The sequence below is a fragment of the Tamandua tetradactyla genome, chromosome 3 (assembly GCF_023851605.1).
Source record: "Tamandua tetradactyla isolate mTamTet1 chromosome 3, mTamTet1.pri, whole genome shotgun sequence".
Classification (NCBI taxonomy): domain Eukaryota; kingdom Metazoa; phylum Chordata; class Mammalia; order Pilosa; family Myrmecophagidae; genus Tamandua; species Tamandua tetradactyla.
The window spans coordinates 178,997,153-179,009,335 of record NC_135329.1 but is presented as its reverse complement, the minus strand read 5'-3'; positions in this window follow the sequence as shown (position 1 = coordinate 179,009,335).

Genomic DNA, 12,183 nt, shown 5'->3' with positions numbered 1-12,183 from the left:
GAGTTCTTCATAGATTTTGGATGTAAATCCCTGATCAGATATAAAGGTCACAACTATTTTCTACAATTCTGTGGTTGTCTTTTCATTTTCTTGATGGCATCCTTTGAAGCATAAAATTTGATGATATCCAACTAGTATATTTTCTTTTGTTGCTTGGCATTTGGTGTCATAACTAAGACACCACTGTCTAATCCAAAGTCAGGAGGATTTACTCCTATGCTTTTTTCTAAGAGTTTTATTGTTTTAGCCTGTATGGTTAGGTCGCTGATCGATTTTTTTAAAACTTTTTTTATTGTATAGTAGAATATATATACAAAGCAAAGAAATAAAAAAGCAATAGTTTTCAAATCACTCTTCAAAAAGTGGTTACAGGATAGATCCCAGAATTTGTCATGGGCTACCATATGACCCACTTATATTTTTCCTTCTGTCTGCTACAGAGGAGGCTAGCAGGATTAAATACTTTTTTATCATCACAATCGATTTTTTTTCCCTTTTTTTGTGTGAACAATAACATATATACAAAAGAGTTATAAATTTCCAAGCACAGCACAATTAATTGTAGAAAATATTTTAGACTTTGACATGGGTTACAATTTCACGATTTTAGGTTTTTAATTCTAGCTGCTCTAAAATACTGGAGACTAAAGGAGATATCAGTTTAATGATTCAGCATTCATATTCATTTATGCTGACTGACTTTTAAATTTGTTAATTTTTGTACATGATGTGAAGTAGGGACCCAAATTAAATTTTTTGTGTGTGGATTTTCAGTTGTTCCAGAACCACTTATGAAAAGACAATCCTTTCCTCACTGAAGTATTTTGACACCCTAATCAAAATCAATTGATCATAAAGGAAAAGGTTTATTTCTGGAATCTCAAATACGTTTGATTGATTGGTGTTCTAGCCTTATTCTAGTACCATACTGTGATTACTTTAGCTTTATTATAAGTTTCAAAATCAGGAAGTGTGAGGCTTTCAACCGTCTTCTTTTTCAGAATTATTTTTATTATTCTGGGGTTCTTGCATGTCCATATGAATTTTAGGATCAGCTTATCAATTTCTGCAAAAGAGGAAGTTCAGATTTTGATAGAGATTACATTGAATGTATAGTTTAATCTGGGGGAAATTTACTATTTTAACAATTTTAAGTTTACCGATCCATGAGCATGGGATGTCTTTCCATTTATTTAGATGTTCTTTCCTTTCTTTCTATGGTGTCCATTGTGTCAGCATACAAGTTTTGCACTTTTTGTTAAAGTTATTTCTAAGTATTCTTTTTGAGTCTATTGTAAGTGGAGTTGACTTCCTATACTTTCATTTTAAATTGTTCATTGTTTGTATATAGAATTATAATTGATTTTTTGCATATTGATCTTGTATCCTGCAATCCTGATAAACTCTTTAATCTGTTCTAATACATGTGTGTGTGACCCTGTGTATTCCTTAGGATTTTCTATATACAAGGCCATGTCCTCTGTGAATAGACATGGTTTGGTTCCTTCCTTTCCAATTTTCCTTTCCAAATTATTCATTTTTCTTGCCTAATTTCCCTGCTTAGAATCTTCCCTGCAATGTTAAATAGAAATGGTGAGAGAAGGTATCCTTTACTTATTCCTGATCTTAGAGGGGAAGCATCCAGTTTTTCATCATTAAATATGATGTTAATTGTAAGCTTTTCATAGATGTTCTTTATCATGTTAAGAGAATTTCCTTCCATTCCTAATTATTGAGCTTTTTTTTTTTTATCATGAAAGAATTCTGCCTCCTGTCAAATGCTTTTTCTGTGTTTACTGAAATGATTGTGTGGTTTTTGTCATTTATTCTTTTAGCATGTTATATTATATTTATTGATTTCCAGATGTTAAATCAACCTTCCTGGAATAAATCTCACTTGGTCATGATATATAATCCTGTTTTTTTCTTTTTCTTTTTTTTTTTTTCACATGAGCAGGCACCAGGAATTGAACCTGGGTATCCAGCATGGCAGGCAAGAATTCGCGCCACTGAGCCACCATTGCCTGCCCTATAATCCTTTTTATATGTTGCTGAATTTGATTTGCCAGTATTTTGTTGAGAATTATTGAACCTATTCCATAAGAGATATTGGTCTATAGGTTTGTTTTCTTACAATGTCATCTAGTTTAAGAATCAGGATAATCCTGGCTTTGTAGAATAATTTGAAAAGTGTTCCCTCCTCTTCTAGTTTTTGAAAGAACTTATGAAGGACTGGAAATAATTCTTTAAACATTTGTTAGAATTCACCCATGAAAAAAGAGAGCCTGGGATTTCTTAATGGGAAGTTTTTTATTTTTAAATTTCTAATTCAATCTCTTTACTTGTTATAAATTGTGGTAGGCAGAATAATGGCCCCCCAAATTTCTATGTCCTAATCCCCAGAACATGTAAATACATCAGGTTACATGGAAAAGGAGAATTAAGGTTGCAGATGGAATTAAGGTTGTTAAGCAGATGACCTTTCCCAGGGTTTGTTGTTGCTGTGTCGTTGCTCTTGTTGCTGTTTATTTAGTGATTTCCTGAGCTAATTTTGTTAAGTCTATATTCTCTGTCCTATGTGACCACTGAAGTCTTTGCTATGTTACTCTGTGGTCAGCTAATGGTTGGATGGAGATTTCCTTAAATGCATTGAACCAATAAGCTCCCAGCCTTTGCCTAGGGTTCTTTGTGTGTGCATATGTATGTGTGTGTGTGTGTTGGAGGAAATCTTTCTGCTCCAGAAAACTACTTACAACCTTGCCTTTGCCTTTCCTTACTGCTTGTGCAGAAACTCAAGGTCAGGGAAAGATGATTGCTAAGGACCTTTTCTGAGCATGGTCACAGCCTTGGACGTGTACACAGCCCTGTTCACACAAGTGGCTTTCTAGAGTCCCAAGAGTATGTTGGAGGTTTTCAAAAGCCTTTATGGATATCTCATTTCTCAGTTTTTCCTTTTAGGTTTTGTGGCCAGCTTCTTGTTAGCCCCAACTAGCAATGCCTTCTCAGGGAATTGCAATGCTAAATAGTTGTCACTGATCATTTTTAACAAATGCCTTATTGATGGGGCTGTACACACAGAGCAAGCACTGAGTTAGGACAAGTAAAGATAAGTCCTGAAAATAAAGCCTGTCAGTGAGCTTCTAAACAGGTCAAATAGTGTCAGTTCTCAGGGAACACAGTTTTGGTAGAGTTCCAAATCCTTTCTGAACCCCCTACAGTGGCTGCTAGGCTGTGGGTTCCCACAGCTACCCTAGTTGTGAGGTGGCTGATTTTCAAGGCCCCACACAGCCTGTGAGAGTGAAATGCGACTGGGTCAATTTAAAATGCCTCAATTCTTGCTGTTCTTACCCAGTCAATTGTTTTTCTTGAATAGATGCTCCCTGAATTTTAAAAAATCTTGAGTTAATTTTCACAGTTCTGAATGAGTTGATTTTGACAGTTCTTCTTGCATTTTTTGAGGGGTAGATTTTTGGAGGTTCTTACTCTGCCATTCTAAATATGCTGCCTCCACCATCAGTAACCCCAGTTTCTTTGTTTTTGTTTTCCTTTCACCTCAGGGCATTCTCTGAATCCCACCTAGCTATGTGAAAACCATATTTCCAGAATTTCTGAGACAGTAACCCCCCAGGCAATCCTCGACAATGAAAGTCCGCCTCTAGTCCTGAGATGGATATTTCTGAGAGGAATTCTATAGGCTTTTTGAATATCTCAAGAGAATCTAGTCCCCATTATTTAAAGGGACAACCTCAATAATACACTCCTGTGTTAGTTTTTCCTCTGTCCTGCTGCTTCATTGCTATTTCACGGGATCACTTCCCAAATAAACTACCTGCACCTAAGACATCGTCGCAGGCTCGCTTTGGAGGGGATCCAAGCTAAGATGATGTTGTGAATTCCCTACAGTGGCTACTAGGCTGCGGGTTTCCAAACACGATATTGTTGTGAAATTCACAACTTGCTGGTTTTTAACCAAATCTAGATACACTCAATGGTAGTATGTAGTGCACATGTTTGTCCCAGCATAAGAGGATGCAGGAGAGACATTAAGAAGAGCTATTTTAAAACATCATGATTTATAGGACAGAAAAAGGGCACATGGACTTGTGAGAAAAGCAGGATGTCTCCATATTTCACAGTCCCTGCGCATCTTAAAACACATTTTATAGCAAGAAGAGCAGTTTTCCTTGCACTAAGTCCATCCTGCAATGAACTAGAATGAGGTCTGGGTAAGCGCTTTCTCGGTAGAGCCCTCAGATAATCACCACGATTACAAAGATTACGATGTTGACAAGAGAAATAATAGTTGCCATTATATCTGCTGACTGTGCTAGGCACTCTGCAGGCATTATCTCATGGGGCCCTCGCCATGGCCACTTAAAGCTGAGAGTACTCCAGCTAACGAAAGTTACCACCTAATGGGAACATGTGGCTGAGTCACCTTCCTTTATTGGGTGCCAGAAGGCCCTGGTGTTTGTCTAAATTGAATCTAAATTTACATACAGTATGTACATATTCAGACTTCCAAATGTTCTTTTGACTATATGAAATCTTATTGCAGCATCCCTCCATCTGGAGTCTCTTGTTACTATTCCAAGTGGCCATGAGATGCATTAGCCACTGGTGCACATGGTTACTGTTACCTGGTGTTCACAGAGAAACTGCCACCTAGCAATTTCTATCAAAAAGTCAAGTGACAGGGCAGGCCAGAGTGGCTCAGCAGGCAGAGTTCTCGCCTGCCACACCGGAGACCCGGGTTTGCTTCCTGGTGCCTGCCCATGTGAAAATAAAAAAAAAGTTAAGTGACAGACTCTGGAAGGAGTTGAGGGGTCCCTGCCTTCACACCTCTTTTCACATTGAAATTGATATTCTCATCACCTCCCGTGCAGGTAAGGGGTGGCTCACCTCCAAGCAAGTAGCCTCTCAGCACCACTGGGGCAGGAATGCGGCTTGCCTAAGTGGCAGGGTTAATGCAAATGTAGCTGCATTAACATTAAATGGGCTGCCCTGATTCAGGGACCAAAAATATCTTTCAACTAAGTCTTGGCACGACAACAAATCAAACTGAAAATTGTAGGAAGAACTGAACCCACCTTGTGGAATAAAATGTGCCATTTTCTACACTGTGAATTATAAACAGCGGCTAACAAACTGGTCCCAATAACTCCTCACTAGAATAGTTGTGAAACCCTTTGCCAATATTGGTTTTCATTGAGCTGGGCACCTAATAATAATGATACTTTAAATAATAATGATAATTATAATAATAACAACAACAACAACAGCAAGAAGAGGTTTTATTTTCTAAGTAACTTTTATGTGCCAGGAACTTCATAGTCATTTCCCCTAACCTTAATAAGTATCTTATAAGTAAGGTAAGTAGTACGCATATTATCCCCATTTTACAAGTAAGAAATTTATAGTTTGGAGTGATTAACTTGCCAAACACAGAATATGTTATTTAAATGAGTGATTTTTTTTTTTGGCATGGGCAGACACCGGTAAGCAAACCGGGTCTCTAGGATGGCAAGCGAGAAGTCTGCCTCCTGAGCCGCCATGGCCCACCCTAAATGAATAAATATTTGTGTGAATGAATGAAAGAAACTAATTGAAAAGGGAAGCAACTCTTCCATATTCAGTCTGGTAATACTTCCATGTTTGTCATACTGATTCTAGAATATTCTCTGAGTCCTTTTTTTCTCTTCTAGTATTTTCCTGATAGTGGAACCAAAATATTAATTCCAGAGAAGTTTCATTTTTATGTCTGCAATTTCTCATAGTTCTGTTTTTTAAATACAGAGATTTTTATGACCTAGTTAAGGAAATCACCAACAATGCCCTTATTTGATATTTCAAAGATCTATGTAATGCCAGAAATGGTGGAAAAACGACTTTTAATAACACCCTCTGCAAAATGCTTATAAATGCTTCTTGTCAAAATAAATTTTTGCTCTTGCATTCGAAATGGCATTTTAAGTTTGTCGTTTTCTTTTTTCCATTATAAAAATATTATAAGCTCATTACAGGAGGTTTCCCAAGACAGAAAAAATAGAAAGAACTATTTATAAATACACATAGCCTCACTTTTGAAAGACAACCATTGTTAGCACTCTGTTTTTGGCTATCTTATCTTTACAAATTCATTTTTAAGAATTGCACAAAAAAGATATTTATTATAATATTTATTTTAGCTAATTTGGAAAATAATTTATATGGTTAACAATTGGAGAATTGTTTAGAATTATCTGCTTGAAGGCATTTAGTGCCAAGTATTTTCCAAATTTAGATTTCCTTAGAATGTGAATTTACTGGGGCAAACATTAAGAATATGTTATGTTTTTTTTTTGTCATGGGCAGGCACCATGAATCAAACCTGGGTCTCCAGCATAGCAGGCGAGAATTCTGCCACTGAGCCACCCTCACACCGCCCAATAAGAATATGTTTGACGTTTTCATTACTATTGCCAAATCACCTTGTAGCTAATGGCAATTTATTCTCTCACCAGCAACTAATGAGAGCACCTATTTCACCATAAATTCATTAAGCATTGTGAATTTTTACCATTTTGTGGCTATTAAATTAGAAAATAGTTTTTAATGGCATTTCATCGGTGAAAGAATTTCATAAATCTTTACAGCAAAATATAGGAAGGAAAATTTACCTCCAAATTTGTCTAAGAAAAAACCAAATGCATGTATGTGTGTGTCCACATGTGCCGGAGGTTCTTCACTTCATAATTCATAAACCCTTTCACCTATTACTTTTTGGTGCCTCTGACAATTGAATATTTTTTTTTAAATATTTTTATTGATAAATCTTCATACACATATATTTCATACATGGTGTACAATCAATGGCTCACAATATCATCACGTAGTTGGGTATTCATCACCATGATCATTTTTAGAACATTTGCATCACTCCGGAAAAAGTAATAAAAAGAAAAAATTCATACATACCGTGCCCCATTCCCCTCCCTCTCATTGACCACTAACATTTCAATCTACCCAGTTTATTTTAACCTTTGTCCCCACTAATATTTATTTATTCTTTATCCTTATTTTTTACTCATCTGTCCATACCCTGGATAAAAGGAGCATCAGACATAAGGTTTTCACAATCATACAGTCACATTGTAAAAATTATATCTTTATACAATTATTTTTAAGAATCAAGGCGACTGGAACACAGCTCAACAGTTTCAGATACTTCCCTCCAGCCTCTCCAATACACCATTACTAAAAAGGGATATCTATATAATGCATAAGAATAACCTCTTGGATAACCTCTCAACCCTGTTTGAAATCTCTCAGCCAATGAAATTTTATTTTGTGTCATTTGTCTTTTCTCTCTTTTGGTCAAGAAGGCTTTCTCAATCCCTTGATGCTCACAGCTCATCCCAGGATTTCTGTCCCACATTGCCAGGGAGATTTATGCCCTTGGGAGTCATGTCCCACGTAGGCCTAATTTTAAGTAGGCTTAGTCTATCCTCTGTAGAAATAAGGTTCATAGGAGAGGAATCCCAAGATCGAGGGCTTGGCCTATTGATTGGTTGTCCCACCGCTTGAGAGAATAGCAAAAATTCTCCAAATGGGGAAGTTGAATATTTCTTCCTTTTCCTTAGTTCCCCAAGGGGACTCTGCAAATACTCCATTATTCCCTGCCTAAATTACTCTGGGATATATCAGGGCATCACACTAACCTGGACAAAACAAAAAAGATCTCACACCCTATTCAAGATTCCATGTACTTATGGTACTCAACTAAACTGACCATACAAGTTAAATTAGGAAATGCGCCAAAATATAAATTTTGTACCAAATAAACATCTCTCCCTTTGGTCTCAGAGAAATTGAAGCTTTAAAATGTGGACCATGTCACCCTTTACTTTGTATTCTGATTTACCGTAGTCCTATCCAGATCAGCTTCATTCATATCTCTATTCGAAGTCTGAGCCCTTTTTCAACTTTTTAAACAGTTCCTGTATAGGGTAGTGCTGACCTTCATAGCTTCAGAGCTCTAACTCTGAGTCTCTGGTGTCACCTACATACCCAAAGTTTCTGGGAATGAACTGGTTATAAACAGCTCAGTATCTCAGAATTTAGAAATAACAATTACAACTCTTGAATATATGTGACTGCTGTAAGAGCTTACAATCTAGGACTCTTTACAATAGGCCCCAACCTGATAATCCATGTTCTCGAATTCAGTTCATCAAGTTTTTATATTATAGTTAGTCCACATGATTGAGGGATGATAATATTTGCCTTTTTGTTCCTGATATTTCACTCAATATACAGTCCTTAAGGTTCATACGCCTTTTTACTTGCCTTCATTCCTTCTTGCAGCCACTCACTAGTCCAGAGTTCCCTCTTCCAGGGCCCCCCTTCCATTCTTCAAGCTTTGTACCCTTAGGCCACCTTCATCCATTGTGGACTGTGAACAGTGCCATCAGAAACACCAGTGTGCAAATGTCCATTAGTGTCCCCACTCTCAGTTCCTCCAAGTATATACTGAGCAACAGGTTTCACGATCATATGGCAACCCCACCCCTAGCCTCCTGTAGAACTGCTACACTGCCCTCCAAGGGGCAGCACCTCTCGTTCCCCTACTGACAGTGAATAGGTACATCTCTTTCTCCACATTTTCTCTAGCGCTGGTTTCTCTCTGTTCATTTTTTGAAACTTTTATTCACACATAATAAAATCCAACCTAAGTATAGCAATGCCTTTGCCACCATAATCTATCTGAAGATACTTCCTTTTCTTCCAGAAAGAATCCATACTCCTCTCCCATGCCCCCCACCAGTTGACATTCAGTTTTGGCATAATGCTTTTGCTACATTCAGTGGAAGCATATTACAATGTCACTCTTGACTATAGATCCTGATTTGCACTGATTGGACTCCACCCCACCCCCCACCTCATACCATCTATTTTCAGCCTGCAACATTGACATTCATTTGTTCTCCCTCTTGCAAAAACGTTCTTTTATTTGTACATTTAATTACCATCATATCTACTCTAGGCATTCCTAAACTATACCATATCTGTCTTTATCCTCTATCTATCCTTTTGGTTTCATATGTGCCCCCAGCCCTTCTATCTCAATCATACTCAGATTCAGCTTCATTCAGTGTACGTATATCATTGTGATACAATCAGGCAGTATTGTGCTACCCTTTTCTGAGTTTCTACAATCAGTCCTGTTGCACAATCTGTATCCCTTCAGCTCCAATTACCCAAATATCTACCCTATTTCTATCTCCTAATAGCCTCTGTTACCAACTGAAGTATTCCAAGTTCATTCACTAATTAATGTTAGTTCATATCAGTGAGACCATACAGTATTTGTCCTTTGTTTCTGGCTAATTTCACTCAGCACAATGTCCTCAAGTTTCTTCCATGTTGTTACGTGCTTCATGATTTATTCTGTCTTACAGTTGTATAATATTCCATCATATGTATATACCATAGCTTGTTTAGCTTGTTTAGCCACTTATCTATTGATGGACATTTTGACTGTTTCCATCTCTTGACAATTGTGAATAATGCTGCTATAAACATTGGTGTGCAAATGTCCATTTGTGTCCTTGCCTCAGGTTCTCTGAATAGTACCTAGCAATGGATTGCTGGATCATATGGCAATTCTATACTTAGCTTCCTGAGGAACCTCCAAACTGCCTTCCAGAGCAGTTGTACCATTTCACATATCCAAAGAGGATATGTGTGCCTCTTTCTCTACATCCTCTGCAGCACTTGCTGTTTTCTGTTTTTTTGATAATGGCTCTTCTAGTGGGTGTCAGGTGATATCTCATTGTGGTTTTGATTTGCATTTCCCTGATAGCCAGGGAAGTTGAGCATCTTTTCATGGGCCTTTTAGCCATTTGTATTTCCTCTTCTGAGAAGTGTCTGTATATGTTTTTTGCCCATTTTGTAATTGGGTTGTCTTTTTGTTGTTGAGTTGAACAATCTCTTTATATATTCTGGATAATAGGCCCTTATCTGATATGTGGTTTCAAATATTGTCTCCCATTGCATACCCTGCCTTTGTACTTTCTTGACAAACTTCTCTGATGCACAGAAGTGTTTAATTTTGAGGAGTTCCCATTTATCTATTTCTTTCTTCAATTTTCATGCTTTGGGTGTGAGATCTAGGAAACCACCTTCTATTACAAGTTTTATAAGATATTTCCCTACATTTTCTTCTCAAAGTTTTATGATCTTAGCTCTGATGTTTAGGTCTTTGATCCATTTTGAGTTAATTTTTGTATCAGGTGTGAGATACGGATCCTCTTTCATTCTTTTGCATGTGGATATCCAGTTCTTTAAACACCACTTATTGAAGAGGCTGCTCTGTCCCATGTGGATTGGCCTGACCACCTTATCAAAGATCAATTGTCCATAGATGAGAGGGTCTATTTCTGAACACTCTATTCGATTCCATTGGCCAGTGTATGTATCTTTATGCCAGTACCTTTGAATATTGTTTTAGTGTTAACAGATTCGGTAAAAAATAAAACACCATCCATTTGTTTTCTCACTAATATTTTGCTATTTAACTATTCCGTATTCACAACTGCTCAAATATGTTGTCGTGAGTATGAGAGAAAAGATGCAGATATTGCTAAAGTTTCTTCAAATTCTTAGTCCAACCTCAGGACTGAATTGCCATTTTTTCTATGTTTGTTGCAACAAGTGAAACAACACAATCTAAAGACATGTGAAGGCAAAGCTAATTATATCCCTTCTGCCCTCCACCACCCCACTTCCACCCCTGAAGTAACCAATATTAACAGTCCAGCAGGCATCCTTTATTCTTTTTCCTGGCTCATGAAACCAGCACAAGCATACACTAAAAATTATGTTAGAGTTTCTTAATGAAATGTTTCCAGATGAAACAATATGACACTTGAGATTGGCATAAAATAATTCATTTGCTAATTTAATTTTTCTTAAAAATTAATATATATATAAATACATACTCATATATTTTTATATAAACAGAATTATATTTCATACATCAGACTCTGAGAACAGTGTATTTTTTTTTTACTTTTGCTTTTTTAAAACCTGATTCTCTATCCCATCTCTATCCTCAACTCCATTTACACTGACATACTTTCCACCCTTATACCCCTTGATAAAAACCAGGGTATACTCTTCTGTATTTTCCATATACATATAACCACATACAAGTATATTTATGCATATATCCATATATTCATAATATCTACATGTACATGAATATCCACAAATTATGGAAAATAGTAAGATTTTTGACATTGCTTGCTTCACAAAAATAGGGTCTTGGGCGGGCCGCGGTGGCTCAGCGGGCAAGAGTGCTTGCCTGCCGTGCCGGAGGACCCCGGTTCGATTCCCGGCCCCAGCCCATGTAACAAACAAACAAACAAACAAAATATAATAAAACAAGAAAATGTTTAAAAATGTTTCCCTTTCTTCCTCCCTTCCTTCCTTCTCTGTCTTTCCTTCCTTTCCTCCCTCAAAAAAAAAAAAAAAAAAAAAAAAATAGGGTCTTGTATGTATATCTGCATTTTAACTTTTCTCCTTCAATAAAACTTTGTGGCAGTCCTTGTAAGTCAACTGACTTCATTCTTTTTAATAATTGCATGGTATTCCTTAATGTGAATGTACTCTAATTTATCCATTTCTTTATTTTTAGGCAATTACTTTTTTTCTAGTTTTTTTGTCATTACAGAACAGACAACAGTGCCATAAACATCTTGTGCTCACATCCTTCCTGAATGCTGCTTTTGTTTTATGAGGTTGGTTCATAGCAGTGGGATTGCTGGGTCAGAGTATACGCAAACTTTTAGTTTTAAAAGAGGTAACCAAATTGCTTTCTTCAAAGGTGAAAAGAATTTACAGCACTAGTGTATGAAGTTTTCCTTTTCCCTGTTTCTCCAACGATGAGTGATTCACACCATCATACTAACAACAGTGTGTGTATGTGTGTGTGTGTGTGTGTGAGAGAGAGAGAGAGTCAGAGAGATAGAAATCTAGTTTCTACTTTAATTTACATTTCCTGCTAGTTAGTTTAACCATCTTCTCTCATTCTATTTGAGAACTACGTCTTCATATCATTTGTCCTTTTACTTTTTAAAATAACTTGCAGATATCAGCCATCTGAATTACAGATAACTTGCCAACTCTATCATTTTCCTT